The 18,935-nt window shown below is 46.8% G+C and overlaps 17 non-coding genes and 2 pseudogenes across 17 annotated transcripts; all 19 read left to right on the top strand.

Moving 5' to 3' along the window:
• The first annotated feature begins 2,607 nt into the window (after positions 1 to 2,607).
• LOC135030239 (U1 spliceosomal RNA) lies at positions 2,608 to 2,771 on the top strand. Its single transcript, XR_010226284.1, has one exon. It is a non-coding gene; the product is annotated as a U1 spliceosomal RNA (small nuclear RNA).
• Positions 2,772 to 2,923: 152 nt separating this feature from the next.
• Positions 2,924 to 3,065, top strand: LOC135030223 (U1 spliceosomal RNA; annotated as a pseudogene).
• Positions 3,066 to 3,757: 692 nt separating this feature from the next.
• Positions 3,758 to 3,921, top strand: LOC135030399 (U1 spliceosomal RNA). Its single transcript, XR_010226418.1, has one exon. It is a non-coding gene; the product is annotated as a U1 spliceosomal RNA (small nuclear RNA).
• Positions 3,922 to 4,073: 152 nt separating this feature from the next.
• Positions 4,074 to 4,236, top strand: LOC135030310 (U1 spliceosomal RNA). Its single transcript, XR_010226336.1, has one exon. It is a non-coding gene; the product is annotated as a U1 spliceosomal RNA (small nuclear RNA).
• Positions 4,237 to 4,910: 674 nt separating this feature from the next.
• Positions 4,911 to 5,074, top strand: LOC135030379 (U1 spliceosomal RNA). Its single transcript, XR_010226400.1, has one exon. It is a non-coding gene; the product is annotated as a U1 spliceosomal RNA (small nuclear RNA).
• A 972-nt stretch (positions 5,075 to 6,046) lies between these two features.
• On the top strand, positions 6,047 to 6,212 carry LOC135030226 (U1 spliceosomal RNA). The gene has a single exon (XR_010226271.1). It is a non-coding gene; the product is annotated as a U1 spliceosomal RNA (small nuclear RNA).
• A 152-nt stretch (positions 6,213 to 6,364) lies between these two features.
• Positions 6,365 to 6,506, top strand: LOC135030248 (U1 spliceosomal RNA; annotated as a pseudogene).
• A 692-nt stretch (positions 6,507 to 7,198) lies between these two features.
• LOC135030175 (U1 spliceosomal RNA) lies at positions 7,199 to 7,362 on the top strand. Its single transcript, XR_010226224.1, has one exon. It is a non-coding gene; the product is annotated as a U1 spliceosomal RNA (small nuclear RNA).
• Positions 7,363 to 7,514: 152 nt separating this feature from the next.
• On the top strand, positions 7,515 to 7,677 carry LOC135030270 (U1 spliceosomal RNA). Its single transcript, XR_010226306.1, has one exon. It is a non-coding gene; the product is annotated as a U1 spliceosomal RNA (small nuclear RNA).
• A 671-nt stretch (positions 7,678 to 8,348) lies between these two features.
• Positions 8,349 to 8,513, top strand: LOC135030240 (U1 spliceosomal RNA). Its single transcript, XR_010226285.1, has one exon. It is a non-coding gene; the product is annotated as a U1 spliceosomal RNA (small nuclear RNA).
• Positions 8,514 to 8,665: 152 nt separating this feature from the next.
• Positions 8,666 to 8,828, top strand: LOC135030234 (U1 spliceosomal RNA). The gene has a single exon (XR_010226279.1). It is a non-coding gene; the product is annotated as a U1 spliceosomal RNA (small nuclear RNA).
• Positions 8,829 to 9,502: 674 nt separating this feature from the next.
• LOC135030182 (U1 spliceosomal RNA) lies at positions 9,503 to 9,666 on the top strand. The gene has a single exon (XR_010226230.1). It is a non-coding gene; the product is annotated as a U1 spliceosomal RNA (small nuclear RNA).
• Positions 9,667 to 9,818: 152 nt separating this feature from the next.
• On the top strand, positions 9,819 to 9,981 carry LOC135030231 (U1 spliceosomal RNA). Its single transcript, XR_010226276.1, has one exon. It is a non-coding gene; the product is annotated as a U1 spliceosomal RNA (small nuclear RNA).
• Positions 9,982 to 10,654: 673 nt separating this feature from the next.
• LOC135030204 (U1 spliceosomal RNA) lies at positions 10,655 to 10,818 on the top strand. The gene has a single exon (XR_010226251.1). It is a non-coding gene; the product is annotated as a U1 spliceosomal RNA (small nuclear RNA).
• Positions 10,819 to 10,970: 152 nt separating this feature from the next.
• Positions 10,971 to 11,133, top strand: LOC135030258 (U1 spliceosomal RNA). Its single transcript, XR_010226295.1, has one exon. It is a non-coding gene; the product is annotated as a U1 spliceosomal RNA (small nuclear RNA).
• A 674-nt stretch (positions 11,134 to 11,807) lies between these two features.
• Positions 11,808 to 11,971, top strand: LOC135030203 (U1 spliceosomal RNA). Its single transcript, XR_010226250.1, has one exon. It is a non-coding gene; the product is annotated as a U1 spliceosomal RNA (small nuclear RNA).
• Positions 11,972 to 12,123: 152 nt separating this feature from the next.
• On the top strand, positions 12,124 to 12,286 carry LOC135030245 (U1 spliceosomal RNA). Its single transcript, XR_010226290.1, has one exon. It is a non-coding gene; the product is annotated as a U1 spliceosomal RNA (small nuclear RNA).
• Positions 12,287 to 12,960: 674 nt separating this feature from the next.
• On the top strand, positions 12,961 to 13,124 carry LOC135030202 (U1 spliceosomal RNA). Its single transcript, XR_010226249.1, has one exon. It is a non-coding gene; the product is annotated as a U1 spliceosomal RNA (small nuclear RNA).
• Positions 13,125 to 13,276: 152 nt separating this feature from the next.
• Positions 13,277 to 13,439, top strand: LOC135030257 (U1 spliceosomal RNA). Its single transcript, XR_010226294.1, has one exon. It is a non-coding gene; the product is annotated as a U1 spliceosomal RNA (small nuclear RNA).
• The last annotated feature ends 5,496 nt before the right edge of the window (positions 13,440 to 18,935 follow it).

Below are 18,935 nucleotides of genomic sequence, written 5' to 3'. Positions count from 1 at the left end.
ACATTGTTATTTTTTACGTTGGCTCTCTGTACATCATGTTTCGTTCCTGATATTCAGCGCAGCCGTTTGTTCTTTTTCTATGCTATCACCACAATACTACACATAGTATTCCGGCAAGCGCAGACTATCAGGAACATAAAATTGTGATTATTTAATTCTATGAAACACGTATTGGTTTTCACTTTTTATTTTGATGATTAGGCGCTCGTTTGTTGCAGTTTTTTGTTTTGGTCAATTCTGAGACACGCCTGGCTGAAGCCAGGGCTAACAGCATTACCACTTTCCATGTGAGATATTTTAAGTCCACAGTGGTGAGTGGTTCAAACCAATGTGATTTTAGGAATCCCAAAACTACATTGAGATCCCAAGGTGCCACTGGAGGCACAAAAGGAGGCTGTATATGCAGTACTCCCTTGACAAACGTCTGAACTTCAGGAACAGAAGCCAGTTCTTTTTGGAAGAATATTGACAGGGCCGAAATTTGAACCTTAATGGACCCTAATTTGAGGCCCATAGACAGTCCTGTTTGCAGGAAATGCAGGAAACGACCCAGTTGAAATTCCTCTGTAGGGGCCTTCCTGGCCTCGCACCACGCAACATATTTACGCCAAATACGGTGATAATGTTGTATGGTTACATCCTTCCTGGCTTTGATCAGGGTAGGGATGACTTCATCCGGAATGCCTTTTTCCTTCAGGATCCGGCGTTCAACCGCCATGCCGTCAAACGCAGCCGCGGTAAGTCTTGGAACAGACATGGTCCCTGCTGGAGCAGGTCCTTTCTTAGAGGTAGAGGCCACGGGTCTTCCGTGAGCATCTCTTGAATTTCCGGGTACCAAGTCCTTCTTGGCCAATCCGGAGCCACGAGTATAGTCTTTACTCCTCTCCTTCTTATGATTCTCAGTACTTTTGGTATGAGAGGAAGAGGAGGGAACACATACACTGACTGGTACACCCACGGTGTTACCAGAGAGTCCACAGCTATTGCCTGAGGGTCCCTTGACCTGGCGCAATATCTGTCCAGCTTTTTGTTGAGGCGGGACGCCATCATGTCCACCCTTTGGTTTTTCCCAACGGTTCACAATCATGTGGAAGACTTCTGGGTGAAGTCCCCACTCCCCCGGGTGAAGATCGTGTCTGCTGAGGAAGTCTGCTTCCCAGTTGTCCACTCCCGGAATGAACACTGCTGACAGTGCTATCACATGATTCTCCGCCCAGCGAAGAATCCTTGCCACTTCCATCATTGCCCTCCTGCTTCTTGTGCCGCCCTGTCTGTTTACGTGGGCGACTGCCGTGATGTTGTCCGACTGGATCAACACCGGCTGACCCTGAAGCAGAGGTCTTGCCTGACTTAGGGCATTGTAAATGGCCCTTAGTTCCAGGATATTTATGTGAAGTGACGTTTCCATGCTTGACCACAAGCCCAGGAAATTTCTTCCCTGTGTGACTGCTCCCCAGCCTCTCAGGCTGGCATCCGTGGTCACCAGGACCCAATCCTGAATGCCGAATCTGCGGCCCTCTAGGAGATGAGCACTCTGTAACCACCACAGGAGAGACATCCTTGTCCTTGGAGACAGGGTTATCCGCTGATGCATTTGAAGATGCGATCCGGACCATTTGTCCAGCAGATCCCACTGAAAAGTTCTTGCATGGAATCTGCCGAATGGAATCGCTTCGTAAGAAGCCACCATCTTTCCCAGGACCATTGTGCATTGTACTGACACTTGGCCTGGTCTTAGGAGGTTCCTGACTATGTCGGATAACTCCTTGGCTTTCTCCTCCGGGAGAAACACCTTTTTCTGTACTGTGTCCAGAATCATCCCTAGGAACAGCAGACGTGTCGTCGGAATCAGCTGCGATTTTGGAATATTTAGAATCCATCCGTGCTGTCGTAGTACTACTTGAGATAGTGCTACTCCGACCTCTAACTGTTCTCTGGACCTTGCCTGCTTACTTTGTGCCTTCCAATGCACAATGCAAACTACAGGTAGTGCTGCAGGGCCCACACCCTTTTACTTGCCGTACAGAGTAGCTCTGGAGCTGTTACAGTGCCCAGCTGCTGCAAGAAATCAGCTTGAATGCTTCAGGGGCTGGGGCATAGCCAACATGAGCCCCACACCGAAGGAGGGTGGAGGTGTTTAATGCGAACTAGGGGTCATCCAAGCGCCGCAAAAGGCCGCCATGCCCTGCACGCCCCTTTTCTCTTTTCATATGCAGACGAGGGTTGAAGCCAACTTTGACCCACTGCTTGGATGACATCACCGTATGCAAATCCATCTGCTGCAGGCCTTCCCCCAGGAATGCTTGCACTAGTTGTTGCATTTGGTTTGTTGTTTGACCCACTGCTTGGATGACATCACCGTATGCAAATCCATCTGCTGCAGGCCTTCCCCCAGGAATGCTTGCACTAGTTGTTGCATTTGGTTTGTTGTTTGGGGGTGCTTCATTATTAGGCAGCCTTCTGCCCTCCCATGTTCATCTGAAAATTTGTGTTCTCCCTGCAGTTGTTGTCCCCAGATGAGAGTTCCCTTGTGCTGCCTCAGTTGAATCTCCTTTACTTGACAGAGATGTGCCTGAGCAGCGGCCCTCCCCAGCCCTATCCCAAATCATACTTATTTTGCATAGGAGATACCATGGTCATGAAGATTGTTCTCCCAGGGTGAGGTTCATTCATTGCATTCTGGGTATGCTGACCCCTGTGATTTCCCCAAATGTGGGAAACTCGACTGCATTATTTGTGGTAGTGGGGGACTGTGTTTGTGCTTTCCTCTGGTCAGCTCTGGTAAAAGTCAGATTTATTTGTCTCAGATCTTCCTCTAGCCTTGTTCTTCTTTCGAGAGTTCCCTTGTGCTGCCTCAGTTGGATCTCCTTCACTTGACAGGGGGGTACCCGAGCAGCGACCCTCCCCAGCTCTAGCCCAACTTCTACTTACCTGGCAGGTGAGATACTATGATCATGTAGGTGCTTCTCCCAGGGCAAGGCTCACCCATTGCACTCTGGGTGTGCTGCTCCTGCGATTTCCCCAAATGTGGGAAACTTGACTGCATAATTTGTGTTTCCCCTGGTCGGCTCTCATATAATTCAGATCTCTTTGTCTCAGGTCTCTCTCCAGCCTAGTTTGCTGTCTGTTTCAACTTCTCTTTTCTTGAGCCGCTCCCTTCTATGCCCTTGCGCACTATCCTGACTTCTCCCGTCTGCTTACTTTGTGCCTTCCAATGCACAATGCAAACTACAGGTAGTGCTGCAGGGCCCACACCCTTTTACTTGCCGTTCAGAGCAGCTCTGGAGCTGTTACAGTGCCCAGCTGCTGCAAGAAATCAGCTTGAATGCTTCAGGGGCTGGGGCATAGCCAACATGAGCCCCACACCGAAGGAGGGTGGAGGTGTTTAATGCGAACTAGGGGTCATCCAAGCGCCGCAAAAGGCCGCCATGCCCTGCACGCCCCTTTTCTCTTTTCATATGCAGACGAGGGTTGAAGCTAACTTTGACCCACTGCTTGGATGACATCACCGTATGCAAATCCATCTGCTGCAGGCCTTCCCCCAGGAATGCTTGTACTAGTTGTTGCATTTGGTTTGTTGTTTGGGGGTGCTTCAGTATTAGGCAGCCTTCTGCCCTCCCATGTTTATCTGGAAATATGTGTTCTCCCTGCAGTTGTTGTCCCCAGATGAGAGTTCCCTTGTGCTGCCTCAGTTGAATCTCCTTTACTTGACAGAGATGTGCCTGAGCAGCGGCCCTCCCCAGCCCTATCCAAAATCATACTTATTTTGCATAGGCGATACCATGGTCATGAAGATTGTTCTCCCAGGGTGAGGTTCATTCATTGCATTCTGGGTATGCTGACCCCTGTGATTTCCCCAAATGTGGGAAACTCGACTGCATTATTTGTGGTAGTGGGGGACTGTGTTTGTGCTTTCCTCTGGACAGCTCTGGTAAAAGTCAGATTTATTTGTCTCAGATCTTCCTCTAGCCTTGTTCTTCTTTCGAGAGTTCCCTTGTGCTGCCTCAGTTGGATCTCTTTCACTTGACAGGGGGGTGCCAGAGCAGCGACCCTCCTCAGCTCTAGCCCAACTCCTACTTACCTGCCAGGTGAGATACTTTGATCATGAAGGTGCTTCTCCCAGGGCAAGGCTCACCCATTGCACTCTGGGTGTGGTGCCCCTGCGATTTCCCCAAATGTGGGAAGCTTGACTGCATAATTTGTGTTTCCCCTGGTCAGCTCTCGTATAATTCAGATCTCTTTGTCTCAGGTCTCTCTCCAGCCTAGTTTGCTGTCTGTTTCCACTTCTTTTTTCATGAGCCCCTCCCTTTTATACCCTTGTGCACTATCCTGACTTCTCCTCCTGTCTGCTTACTTTGTGCCTTCCAATGCACAATGCAAACTACAGGTAGTGCTGCAGGGCCCACACCCTTTTACTTGCCGTACAGAGCAGCTCTGGAGCTGTTACAGTGCCCAGCTGCTGCAAGAAATCAGCTTGAATGCTTCAGGGGCTGGGGCATAGCCAACATGAGCCCCACACCGAAGGAGGGTGGAGGTGTTTAATGTGAACTAGGGGTCATCCAAGCGCCGCAAAAGGCCGCCATGCCCTGCACGCCCCTTTTCTCTTTTCATATGCAGACGAGGGTTGAAGCCAACTTTGACCCACTGCTTGGATGACATCACCGTATGCAAATCCATCTGCTGCAGGCCTTCCCCCAGGAATGCTTGCACTAGTTGTTGCATTTGGTTTGTTGTTTGGGGGTGCTTCAGTATTAAGCAGCCTTCTGCCCTCCCATGTTCATCTGAAAATATGTGTTCTCCCTGCAGTTGTTGTCCCCAGATGAGAGTTCCCTTGTGCTGCCTCAGTTGAATCTCCTTTACTTGACAGAGATGTGCCTGAGCAGCGGCCCTCCCCAGCCCTATCCCAAATCATACTTATTTTGCATAGGAGATACCATGGTCATGAAGATTGTTCTCCCAGGGTGAGGTTCATTCATTGTATTCTGGGTATGCTGACCCCTGTGATTTCCCCAAATGTGGGAAACTCGACTGCATTATTTGTGGTAGTGGGGGACTGTGTTTGTGCTTTCCTCTGGTCAGCTCTGGTAAAAGTCAGATTTATTTGTCTCAGATCTTCCTCTAGCCTTGTTCTTCTTTCGAGAGTTCCCTTGTGCTGCCTCAGTTGGATCTCTTTCACTTGACAGGGGGGTGCCCGAGCAGCGACCCTCCCCAGCTCTAGCCCAACTCCTACTTACCTGCCAGGTGAGATACTATGATCATGAAGGTGCTTCTCCCAGGGCAAGGCTCACCCATTGCACTCTGATTTCCCCAAATGTGGGAAGCTTGACTGCATAATTTGTGTTTCCCCTGGTCGGCTCTCGTATAATTCAGATCTCTTTGTCTCAGGTCTCTCTCCAGCCTAATTTGCTGTCTGTTTCCACTTCTTTTTTCATGAGCCCCTCCCTTTTATACCCTTGTGCAATATCCTGACTTCTCCTCCTGTCTGCTTTCTTTGTGCCTTCCAATGCACAATGCAAACTACAGGTAGTGCTGCAGGGCCCACACCCTTTTACTTGCCTTACAGAGCAGCTCTGGAGCTGTTACAGTGCCCAGCTGCTGCAAGAAATCAGCTTGAATGCTTCAGGGGCTGGGGCATAGCCAACATGAGCCCCACACCGAAGGAGGGTGGAGGTGTTTAATGCGAACTAGGGGTCATCCAAGCGTCGCAAAAGGCCGCCATGCCCTGCACGCCCCTTTTCTCTTTTCATATGCAGACGAGGGTTGAAGCCAACTTTGACCCACTGCTTGGATGACATCACCGTATGCAAATCCATCTGCTGCAGGCCTTCCCCCAGGAATGCTTGCACTAGTTGTTGCATTTGGTTTGTTGTTTGGGGGTGCTTCAGTATTAGGCAGCCTTCTGCCCTCCCATGTTCATCTGAAAATATGTGTTCTCCCTGCAGTTGTTGTCCCCAGATGAGAGTTCCCTTGTGCTGCCTCAGTTGAATCTCCTTTACTTGACAGAGATGTGCATGAGCAGCGGCCCTCCCCAGCCCTATCCCAAATCATACTTATTTTGCATAGGAGATACCATGGTCATGAAGATTACTCTCCCAGGGTGAGGTTCATTCATTGCATTCTGGGTATGCTGACCCCTGTGATTTCCCCAAATGTGGGAAACGCGACTGCTTTATTTGTTGGTAGTGGGGGGACTGTGTTTGTGCTTTCTTCTGGTCAGCTCTGGTAAAAGTCAGATTTCTTTGTCTCAGATCTTCCTCTAGCCTTGTTCTTCTTTCGAGAGTTCCCTTGTGCTGCCTCAGTTGGATCTCCTTCACTTAACAGGGGGGTGCCCGAGCAGCGACCCTCCCCAGCTCTAGCCCAACTCCTACTTACCTGCCAGGTGAGATACTATGATCATGAAGGTGCTTCTCCCAGGGCAAGGCTCACCCATTGCACTCTGGGTGTGCTGCCCCTGCGATTTCCCCAAATGTGGGAAACTTGACTGCATAATTTGTGTTTCCCCTGGTCGGCTCTCGTATAATTCACATCTCTTTGTCTCAGGTCTCTCTCCAGCCTAGTTTGCTGTCTGTTTCCACTTCTCTTTTCTTGAGCCGCTCCCTTCTATGCCCTTGCGCACTATCCTGACTTCTCCCGTCTGCTTACTTTGTGCCTTCCTACGCACAATGCGAACTACAGGTAGTGCTGCAGGGCCCACACCCTTTTAGTTGCCTTACAGAGCAGCTCTGGAGCTGTTACAGTGCCCAGCTGCTGCAAGAAATTAGCTTGAATGCTTCAGGGGCTGGGGCAAAGCCAACATGAGCCCCACACCGAAGGAGGGTGGAGGTGTTTAATGCGAACTAGGGGTCATCCAAGCGCCGCAAAAGGCCGCCATGCCCTGCATAACCCTTTTCTCTTTTCATATGCAGATGAGGGTTCCAGCCAACTTTGGCCCACTGCTTGGATGACATCACCGTATGCAAATCCGTCTTCTGCAGACCTTCACCCAGGAATGCTTTTACTAGTTGTTGCATTTGGTTTGTTGTTTGGGGGTGCTTCAGTATTAGGCAGCCTTCTGTCCTCCCATGTTCATCTGAAAATATGTGTTCTCCCTGCAGTTGTTGTCCCCAGATGAGAGTTCCCTTGTGCTGCCTCAGTTGAATCTCCTTTACTTGACAGAGATGTGCCTGAGCAGCGGCCCTCCCCAGCCCTATCCCAAATCATACTTATTTTGCATAGGAGATACCATGGTCATGAAGATTGTTCTCCCAGGGTGAGGTTCATTCATTGCATTCTGGGTATGCTGACCCCTGTGAATTTCCCAAATTTGGGAAACTCGACTGCATTATTTGTGGTAGTGGGGGACTGTGTTTGTGCTTTCCTCTGGTCAGCTCTGGTAAAAGTCAGATTTCTTTGTCTCAGATCTTCCTCTAGCCTTGTTCTTCTTTCGAGAGTTTCCTTGTGCTGCCTCAGTTGGATCTCCTTCACTTGACAGGGGGGTGCCCGAGCAGCGACCCTCCCAAGCTCTAGCCCAACTCCTACTTACCTGCCAGGTGAGATACTATAATCAGGAAGGTGCTTCTCCCAGGGCAAGGCTCACCCATTGCACTCTGGGTGTGCTGCTCCTGCGATTTCCCCAAATGTGGGAAACTTGACTGCATAATTTGTGTTTCCCCTGGTCGGCTCTCGTATAATTCAGATCTCTTTGTCTCAGGTCTCTCTCCAGCCTAGTTTGCTGTCTGTTTCAACTTCTCTTTTCTTGAGCTGCTCCCTTCTATGCCCTTGCGCACTATCCTGACTTCTCCCGTCTGCTTACTTTGTGCCTTCCAATGCACAATGCAAACTACAGGTAGTGCTGCAGGGCCCACACCCTTTTACTTGCCGTTCAGAGCAGCTCTGGAGCTGTTACAGTGCCCAGCTGCTGCAATAAATCAGCTTGAATGCTTCAGGGGATGGGGCATGGCCAACATGAGCCCCACACCAAAGGAGGGTGGGGGTGTTTAATGCGAACTAGGGGTCATCCAAGCACCGCAAAAGGCCGCCATGCCCTGCACGCCCCTTTTCTCTTTTCATATGCAGATGAGGGTTGAAGCCAACTTTGACCCACTGCTTGGATGACATCACCGTATGCAAATCCGTCTTCTGCAGAACTTACCCCAGGAATGCTTGCACTAGTTGTTGCATTTGGTTTGTTGTTTGGGGGTGCTTCAGTATTAGGCAGCCTTCTGCCCTCCCATGTTCATCTGAAAATATGTGTTCTCCCTGCAGTTGTTGTCCCCAGATGAGAGTTCCCTTGTGCTGCCTCAGTTGAATCTCCTTTACTTGACAGAGATGTGCATGAGCAGCGGCCCTCCCCAGCCCTATCCCAAATCATACTTATTTTGCATAGGAGATACCATGGTCATGAAGATTACTCTCCCAGGGTGAGGTTCATTCATTGCATTCTGGGTATGCTGACCCCTGTGATTTCCCCAAATGTGGGAAACGCGACTGCTTTATTTGTTGGTAGTGGGGGACTGTGTTTGTGTTTTCCTCTGGTCAGCTCTGGTAAAAGTCAAATTTCTTTGTCTCAGATCTTCCTCTAGCCTTGTTCTTCTTTCGAGAGTTTCCTTGTGCTGCCTCAGTTGGATCTCCTTCACTTGACAGGGGGGTGCCCGAGCAGCGACCCTCCCCAGCTCTAGCCCAACTCCTACTTACCTGCCAGGTGAGATACTATGATCATGAAGGTGCTTCTCCCAGGGCAAGGCTCACCCATTGCACTCTGGGTGTGCTGCCCCTGCGATTTCCCCAAATGTGGGAAACTTGACTGCATAATTTGTGTTTCCCCTGGTCAGGTCTCGTATAATTCAGATCTCTTTGTCTCAGGTCTCTCTCCAGCCTAGTTTGCTGTCTTTTTCAACTTCTCTTTTCTTGAGCTGCTCCCTTTTATACCCTTGTGCACTATCCTGACTTCTCCTCCTGTCTGCTTACTTTGTGCCTTCCAATGCGCAATGCAAACTACAGGTAGTGCTGCAGGGCCCACACCCTTTTACTTGCCTAACAGAACAGCTCTGGAGCTGTTACAGTGCCAAGCTGCTGCAAGAAATCAGCTTGAATGCTTCAGGGGATGGGGCATGGCCAACATGAGCCCCACACCGAAGGAGGGTGGGGGTGTTTAATGCGAACTAAGGGTCATCCAAGCGCCGCAAAAGGCCGCCATGCCCTGCATACCCCTTTTCTCTTTTCATATGCAGATGAGGGTTCCAGCCAACTTTGGCCCACTGCTTGGATGACATCACCGTATGCAATTCCGTCTTCTGCAGAACTTCCCCCAGGAATGCTTGTACTAGTTGTTGCATTTGGTTTGTTGTTTGGGGGTGCTTCAGTATTAGGCAGCCTTCTGCCCTCCCATGTTCATCTGAAAATATGTGTTCTCCCTGCAGTTGTTGTCCCCAGATGAGAGTTTCCTTGTGCTGCCTCAGTTGAATCTCCTTTACTTGACAGAGATGTGCATGAGCAGCGGCCCTCCCCAGCCCTATCCCAAATCATACTTATTTTGCATAGGAGATACCATGGTCATGAAGATTGTTCTCCCAGGGTGAGGTTCATTCATTGCATTTTGGGTATGCTGACCCCTGTGATTTCCCCAAATGTGGGAAACTCGACTGCATTATTTGTGGTAGTGGGGGACTGTGTTTGTGCTTTCCTCTGGTCAGCTCTGGAAAAAGTCAGATTTCTTTGTCTCAGATCTTCCTCTAGCCTTGTTCTTCTTTCGAGAGTTCCCTTGTGCTGCCTCAGTTGGATCTCTTTCACTTGACAGGGGGGTGCCCGAACAGCGACTTTCCCCAGCTCTAGCCCAACTCCTACTTACCTGCCAGGTGAGATACTATGATCATGAAGGTGCTTCTCCCAGGGCAAGGCTCACCCATTGCACTCTGGGTGTGCTGCCCCTGCGATTTCCCCAAATGTGGGAAACTTGACTGCATAATTTGTGTTTCCCCTGGTCGGCTCTCGTATAATTCAGATCTCTTTGTCTCAGGTCTCTCTCCAGCCTAGTTTGCTGTCTGTTTCCACTTCTCTTTTCTTCAGCCGCTCCCTTCTATACCCTTGTGCACTATCCTGACTTCTCCTCCCATCTGCTTACTTTGTGCCTTCCAATGCACAATGCAAACTACAGGTAGTGCTGCAGGGCCCACACCCTTTTACTTGCCTTACAGAGCAGCTCTGGAGCTGTTACAGTGCCCAGCTGCTGCAAGAAATCAGCTTGAATGCTTCAGGGGATGGGCATGGCCAACATGAGCCCCACACCAAAGGAGGGTGGAGGTGTTTAATGCGAACTAGGGGTCATCCAAGCACCGCAAAAGGCCGCCATGCCCTGCACGCCCCTTTTCTCTTTTCATATGCAGATGAGGGTTGAAGCCAACTTTGACCCACTGCTTGGATGACATCACCGTATGCAAATCCGTCTTCTGCAGAACTTCCCCCAGGAATGCTTGGACTAGTTGTTGCATTTGGTTTGTTGTTTGGGGGTGCTTCAGTATTAGGCAGCCTTCTGCCCTCCCATGTTCATCTGAAAATATGTGTTCTCCCTGCAGTTGTTGTCCCCAGATGAAAGTTCCCTTGTGCTGCCTCAGTTGAATCTCCTTTACTTGACAGAGATGTGCATGAGCAGCGGCCCTCCCCAGCCCTATTCCAAATCATACTTATTTTGCATAGGAGATACCATGGTCATGAAGATTTTTCTCCCAGGGTGAGGTTCATTCATTGCATTTTGGGTATGCTGACCCCTGTGATTTCCCCAAATGTGGGAAACTTGACTGCATTATTTGTGGTAGTGGGAGACTGTGTTTGTGCTTTCCTCTGGTCAGCTCTGGTAAAAGTCAGATTTCTTTGTCTCAGATTTTCCTTTAGCCTTGTTCTTCTTTCGAGAGTTCCCTTGTGCTGCCTCAGTTGGATCTCCTTCACTTTACAGGGGGGTACCCGAGCAGCGACCCTCCCCAGCTCTAGCCCAACTCCTACTTACCTGCCAGGTGAGATACTATGATCATGAAGGTGCTTCTCCCAGGGCAAGGCTCACCCATTGTACTCTGGGTGTGCTGCTCCTGCGATTTCCCCAAATGTGGGAAACTTGACTGCATAATTTGTGTTTCCCCTGGTCGGCTCTCGTATAATTCAGATCTCTTTGTCACAGGTCTCTCTCCAGCCTAGTTTGCTGTCTGTTTCCACTTCTCTTTTCTTCAGCCGCTCCCTTCTATACCCTTGTGCACTATCCTGACTTCTCCTCCCGTCTGCTTACTTTGTGCCTTCCAATGCACAATGCAAACTACAGGTAGTGCTGCAGGGCCCACACCCTTTTACTTGCCTTACAGAGCAGCTCTGGAGCTGTTACAGTGCCCAGCTGCTGCAAGAAATCAGCTTGAATGCTTCAGGGGATGGGGCATGGCCAACATGAGCCCCACACCAAAGGAGGGTGGAGGTGTTTAATGCGAACTAGGGGTCATCCAAGCACCGCAAAAGGCCGCCATGCCCTGCACGCCCCTTTTCTCTTTTCATATGCAGATGAGGGTTGAAGCCAACTTTGACCCACTACTTGGATGACATCACCGTATGCAAATCCGTCTTCTGCAGAACTTCCCCCAGGAATGCTTGCACTAGTTGTTGCATTTGGTTTGTTGTTTGGGGGTGCTTCAGTATTAGGCAGCCTTCTGCCCTCCCATGTTCATCTGAAAATATGTGTTCTCCCTGCAGTTGTTGTCCCAAGATGAGAGTTCCCTTGTGCTGCCTCAGTTGAATCTCCTTTACTTGACAGAGATGTGCATGAGCAGCGGCCCTCCCCAGCCCTATTCCAAATCATACTTATTTTGCATAGGAGATACCATGGTCATGAAGATTTTTCTCCCAGGGTGAGGTTCATTCATTGCATTTTGGGTATGCTGACCCCTGTGATTTCCCCAAATGTGGGAAACTTGACTGCATTATTTGTGGTAGTGGGAGACTGTGTTTGTGCTTTCCTCTGGTCAGCTCTGGTAAAAGTCAGATTTCTTTGTCTCAGATTTTCCTTTAGCCTTGTTCTTCTTTCGAGAGTTCCCTTGTGCTGCCTCAGTTGGATCTCCTTCACTTTACAGGGGGGTACCCGAGCAGCGACCCTCCCCAGCTCTAGCCCAACTCCTACTTACCTGCCAGGTGAGATACTATGATCATGAAGGTGCTTCTCCCAGGGCAAGGCTCACCCATTGTACTCTGGGTGTGCTGCTCCTGCAATTTCCCCAAATGTGGGAAACTTGACTGCATAATTTGTGTTTCCCCTGGTCGGCTCTCGTATAATTCAGATCTCTTTGTCTCAGGTCTCTCTCCAGCCTAGTTTGCTGTCTGTTTCAACTTCTCTTTTCTTGAGCCGCTCCCTTCTATGCCCTTGCGCACTATCCTGACTTCTCCTCCCGTCTGCTTACTTTGTGCCTTCCAATGCACAATGCAAACTACAGGTAGTGCTGCAGGGCCCACACCCTTTTACTTGCCTTACAGAGCAGCTCTGGAGCTGTTACAGTGCCCAGCTGCTGCAAGAAATCAGCTTGAATGCTTCAGGGGCTGGGGCATAGCCAACATGAGCCCCACACCGAAGGAGGGTGGAGGTGTTTAATGCAAACTAGGGGTCAGACAAGCGCCGCAAAAGGCCACCATGCCCTGCACGCCCCTTTTCTGTTTTCATATGCAGACGAGGGTTGAAGCCAACTTTGACCCACTGCTTGGATGACATCACCATATGCAAATCCATCTGCGGCAGGCCTTCCCCCAGGAATGCTTGCACTAGTTGTTGCATTTGGTTTGTTGTTTGGGGGTGCTTCAGTATTAGGCAGCCTTCTGCCCTCCCATGTTCATCTGAAAATATGTGTTCTCCCTGCAGTTGTTGTCCCCAGATGAGAGTTCCCTTTTGCTGCCTCAGTTGAATCTCCTTTACTTGACAGAGATGTGCATGAGCAGCGGCCCTCCCCAGCCCTATTCCAAATCATACTTATTTTGCATAGGAGATACCATGGTCATGAAGATTTTTCTCCCAGGGTGAGGTTCATTCATTGCATTTTGGGTATGCTGACCCCTGTGATTTCCCCAAATGTGGGAAACTTGACTGCATTATTTGTGGTAGTGGGAGACTGTGTTTGTGCTTTCCTCTGGTCAGCTCTGGTAAAAGTCAGATTTCTTTGTCTCAGATTTTCCTTTAGCCTTGTTCTTCTTTCGAGAGTTCCCTTGTGCTGCCTCAGTTGGATCTCCTTCACTTTACAGGGGGGTACCCGAGCAGCGACCCTCCCCAGCTCTAGCCCAACTCCTACTTACCTGCCAGGTGAGATACTATGATCATGAAGGTGCTTCTCCCAGGGCAAGGCTCACCCATTGTACTCTGGGTGTGCTGCTCCTGCGATTTCCCCAAATGTGGGAAACTTGACTGCATAATTTGTGTTTCCCCTGGTCGGCTCTCGTATAATTCAGATCTCTCTGTCTCAGGTCTCTCTCCAGCCTAGTTTGCTGTCTGTTTCCACTTCTCTTTTCTTCAGCCGCTCCCTTCTATACCCTTGTGCACTATCCTTGCAATGGTACAAGACAGCTTTTCCTTGCCAATATCTCTCTTTTGCAAAGAGCTGCGCATTGGAAAATTCAGGGCTATGTCGTGTAGATTATGGCCTAACAGGAGGCTTTAAAATTTTCTTTCTAGTGACCTTCGTTTGGGAGAAAAATGCAAAGGTACAAGACAGCTTTTCCTTGCCAATATCTCTCTTTTGCAAAGAGCTGCGCATTGGAAAATTCAGGGCTATGTCGTGGATTTTTGAAAGAAAACAATACTGTCAATATACTATTAAAACAAATTAAAATGGTAAAAGTTATTGTACTTTAAGTAAAAATAAAAGCTAAAATATCAATCCCAGTTTTGGATTACTTTAATGAACAAAAAAAAATGCATATAGCAAAGGATAGTTTCAATCTGCCTACCTCTGGGTTATGGGCCCAGCATGCTTCCATTGCAGTACTCTGCTGCACATGTAAGTGCAAGAGATCCTGAAGCACTCACTCATCATGCGAAAGTACCAATGTGTTTCTTCATTGGTTGCTGGAAGAAACATCTTACAAACACTCTCCAGATTATTGACTTTTTAAAGTTTTTCTAGGAAACGTTCTAGATGAATGCTTATTAGTCTTTGTCAGTATATACTTTTTGCAAAGTGTCTCTGTGGCGCAATCGGTTAGTGTGTTCAGCTATTAATCAAAAGGTTGGTGGTTCAATCCCACCCAGGGACGTAATTGACCTTGTGATCAGATTTTGGTGATATTTAAGTAGACAAGTCAAAATTTCGAAAACCCCTGTTATGGTGTAGGGTACCTGGCCTTCTCTGATGTAATCAGAGTTAGATTTGATTCAGTGATTTTATAAAAACAGCTAGGAAGCACAATTTAGCAGTGGGTTGCAGAGAAAAAGAAATATGCTGGCAAAAAAATCCAATTGACTGATTAAACAGCTCTTCATTTTCTGGCTTTATTTTTATGCTAACAAATTTGTTCTCTGAAAAGTGTCCACAAAGCCAAGTATCTGATTAACATCTTTGTAGGGATGGTTTTTCACCTATTACTAAATTAAACTTGCTTCATTGGAAAGGCAGCAAGATGCATCCTCATTTCAATATCTACTGAAATAATACAGGTTGACACCAGGAAACATTAACGCCACTGCATCCTTGCTGCTTTCTCATGTGGAAGTCTGTTTAATGTGAAAACAAGGTGATATCTAATTAGCACACAGGTAAGGAATTAAGAAAATCTTTATTTAAGGGTGAAGATGTTTCTCACAAAATCGTTGCCCCAATGCATCATTGAAATTCAAGCTGGAAAGATGATTTTAATATATCACTTGTACATTTTGTATTGCTCTTCTGGTGACAATGTAGTTTGCTTTTGTCAATTACCATTTTAATAATCGGGTAAAGAAAATTAATTGGATTTTTGAAAGAAAACAATACTGTCAATATACTATTAAAACAAATTAAAATGGTAAAAGTTATTGTACTTTAAGTAAAAATAAAAGAGCAAAAATATCAATCCCAGTTTTGGAAAATTCAGGGCTATGTCGTGTAGATGATGGCCTAACAGGAGGCTTTAAAATTTTCTTTCTAGTGCCCTTCGTTTGGGAGAAAAATGCAAAGGTACAAGACAGCTTTTCCTTGCAAATATCTCTCTTTTGCAAAGAGCTGCGCATTAAAAAATTCAGGGCTATGTCGTGTAGATGATGGCCTAACAGGAGGCTTTAAAATTTTCTTTCTAGTGCCCTTCGTTTGGGAGAAAAATGCAATGGTACAAGACAGCTTTTCCTTGCCAATATCTCTCTTTTGCAAAGAGCTGCGCATTGGAAAATTCAGGGCTATGTCGTGTAGATGATGGCCTAACAGGAGGCTTTAAAAAAATTTTTCTAGTGTCCTTCGTTTGGGAGAAAAATGCAATGGTACAAGACAGCTTTTCCTTGCCAATATCTCTCTTTTGCAAAGAGCTGCGCATTGGAAAATTCAGGGCTATGTCGTGTAGATGATGGCCTAACAGGAGGCTTTAAAATTTTCTTTCTAGTGTCCTTCGTTTGGGAGAAAAATGCAAAGGTACAAGACAGCTTTTCCTTGCCAATATCTCTCTTTTGCAAAGAGCTGCGCATTGGAAAATTCAGGGCTATGTCGTGTAGATGATGGCCTAACAGGAGGCTTTAAAATGTTCTTTCTAGTGTCCTTCGTTTGGGAGAAAAATGCAATGGTACAAGACAGCTTTTCCTTGCCAATATCTCTCTTTTGCAAAGAGCTGCGCATTGGAAAATTTAGGGCTATGTCGTGTAGATGATGGCCTAACAGGAGGCTTTAAAATTTTCTTTCTAGTGTCCTTCGTTTGGGAGAAAAATGCAAAGGTACAAGACAGCTTTTCCTTGCCAATATCTCTCTTTTGCAAAGAGCTGCGCATTGGAAAATTCAGGGCTATGTCGTGTAGATGATGGCCTAACAGGAGGCTTTAAAATTTTCTTTCTAGTGTCCTTCGTTTGGGAGAAAAATGCAAAGGTACAAGACAGCTTTTCCTTGCCAATATCTCTCTTTTGCAAAGAGCTACGCATTGGAAAATTCAGGGCTATGTCGTGTAGATGATGGCCTAACAGGAGGCTTTAAAATTTTCTTTCTAGTGTCCTTCGTTTGGGAGAAAAATGCAAAGGTACAAGACAGCTTTTCCTTGCCAATATCTCTCTTTTGCAAAGAGCTACTCATTGGAAAATTCAGGGCTATGTCGTGTAGATGATGGCCTAACAGGAGGCTTTAAAATTTTCTTTCTAGTGCCCTTCGTTTGGGAGAAAAATGCAAAGGTACAAGACAGCTTTTCCTTGCCAATATCTCTCTTTTGCAAAGAGCTGCGCATTAAAAAATTCAGGGCTATGTCGTGTAGATGATGGCCTAACAGGAGGCTTTAAAATTTTCTTTCTAGTGCCCTTCGTTTGGGAGAAAAATGCAATGGTACAAGACAGCTTTTCCTTGCCAATATCTCTCTTTTGCAAAGAGCTGCGCATTGGAAAATTCAGGGCTATGTCGTGTAGATGATGGCCTAACAGGAGGCTTTAAAATTTTCTTTCTAGTGTCCTTCGTTTGGGAGAAAAATGCAATGGTACAAGACAGCTTTTCCTTGCCAATATCTCTCTTTTGCAAAGAGCTGCGCATTGGAAAATTCAGGGCTATGTCGTGTAGATGATGGCCTAACAGGAGGCTTTAAAATTTTCTTTCTAGTGTCCTTCGTTTGGGAGAAAAATGCAAAGGTACAAGACAGCTTTTCCTTGCCAATATCTCTCTTTTGCAAAGATCTGCGCATTGGAAAATTCAGGGCTATGTCGTGTAGATGATGGCCTAACAGGAGGCTTTAAAATGTTCTTTCTAGTGTCCTTCGTTTGGGAGAAAAATGCAATGGTACAAGACAGCTTTTCCTTGCCAATATCTCTCTTTTGCAAAGAGCTGCGCATTGGAAAATTTAGGGCTATGTCGTGTAGATGATGGCCTAACAGGAGGCTTTAAAATGTTCTTTCTAGTGTCCTTCGTTTGGGAGAAAAATGCAATGGTACAAGACAGCTTTTCCTTGCCAATATCTCTCTTTTGCAAAGAGCTGCGCATTGGAAAATTCAGGGCTATGTCGTGTAGATGATGGCCTAACAGGAGGCTTTAAAATGTTCTTTCTAGTGTCCTTCGTTTGGGAGAAAAATGCAAAGGTACAAGACAGCTTTTCCTTGCCAATATCTCTCTTTTGCAAAGATCTGCGCATTGGAAAATTCAGGGCTATGTCGTGTAGATGATGGCCTAACAGGAGGCTTTAAAATGTTCTTTCTAGTGTCCTTCGTTTGGGAGAAAAATGCAATGGTACAAGACAGCTTTTCCTTGCCAATATCTCTCTTTTGCAAAGAGCTGCGCATTGGAAAATTTAGGGCTATGTCGTGTAGATGATGGCCTAACAGGAGGCTTTAAAATGTTCTTTCTAGTGTCCTTCGTTTGGGAGAAAAATGCAATGGTACAAGACAGCTTTTCCTTGCCAATATCTCTCTTTTGCAAAGAGCTGCGCATTGGAAAATTCAGGGCTATGTCGTGTAGATGATGGCCTAACAGGAGGCTTTAAAATGTTCTTTCTAGTGTCCTTCGTTTGGGAGAAAAATGCAATGGTACAAGACAGCTTTTCCTTGCCAATATCTCTCTTTTGCAAAGAGCTGCGCATTGGAAAATTCAGGGCTATGTCGTGTAGATGATGGCCTAACAGGAGGCTTTAAAATTTTCTTTCTAGTGTCCTTCATTTGGGAGAAAAATGCAAAGGTACAAGACAGCTTTTCCTTGCCAATATCTCTCTTTTGCAAAGAGCTACGCATTGGAAAATTCAGGGCTATGTCGTGTAGATGATGGCCTAACAGGAGGCTTTAAAATTTTCTTTCTAGTGACCTTCGTTTGGGAGAAAAATGCAATGGTACAAGACAGCTTTTCCTTGCCAATATCTCTCTTTTGCAAAGAGCTGCGCATTGGAAAATTCAGGGCTATGTCGTGTAGATGATGGCCTAACAGGAGGCTTTAAAATTTTCTTTCTAGTGCCCTTCGTTTGGGAGAAAAATGCAATGGTACAAGACAGCTTTTCCTTGCCAATATCTCTCTTTTGCAAAGAGCTGCGCATTGGAAAATTCAGGGCTATGTCGTGTAGATGATGGCCTAACAGGAGGCTTTAAAATTTTCTTTCTAGTGTCCTTCGTTTGGGAGAAAAATGCAAAGGTACAAGACAGCTTTTCCTTGCCAATATCTCTCTTTTGCAAAGAGCTACGCATTGGAAAATTCAGGGCTATGTCGTGTAGATGATGGCCTAACAGGAGGCTTTAAAATTTTCTTTCTAGTGACCTTCGTTTGGGAGAAAAATGTAAAGGTACAAGACAGCTTTTCCTTGCCAATATCTCTCTTTTGCAAAGAGCTGCGCATTGGAAAATTCAGGGCTATGTCGTGTAGATGATGGCCTAACAGGAGGCTTTAAAATTTTCTTTCTAGTGACCTTCGTTTGGGAGAAAAATGCAAAGGTACAAGACAGCTTTTCCTTGCCAATATCTCTCTTTTGCAAAGAGATGCGCATTGGAAAATTCAGGGCTATGTCGTGTAGATGATGGCCTAACAGGAGGCTTTAAAATTTTCTTTCTAGTGACCTTCGTTTGGGAGAAAAATGCAAAGGTACAAGACAGCTTTTCCTTGCCAATATCTCTCTTTTGCAAAGAGCTGCGCATTGGAAAATTCAGGGCTATGTCGTGTAGATGATGGCCTAACAGGAGGCTTTAAAATTTTCTTTCTAGTGCCCTTCGTTTGGGAGAAAAATGCAATGGTACAAGACAGCTTTTCCTTGCCAATATCTCTCTTTTGCAAAGAGCTGCGCATTGGAAAATTCAGGGCTATGTCGTGTAGATGATGGCCTAAAAG

The sequence above is a fragment of the Pseudophryne corroboree genome, unplaced genomic scaffold (assembly GCF_028390025.1).
Source record: "Pseudophryne corroboree isolate aPseCor3 unplaced genomic scaffold, aPseCor3.hap2 scaffold_497, whole genome shotgun sequence".
Taxonomy (NCBI): Eukaryota; Metazoa; Chordata; class Amphibia; order Anura; family Myobatrachidae; genus Pseudophryne; species Pseudophryne corroboree.
Note: the sequence above shows the minus strand (reverse complement) of the source record. Positions and strands in the feature narration are given on the sequence as shown.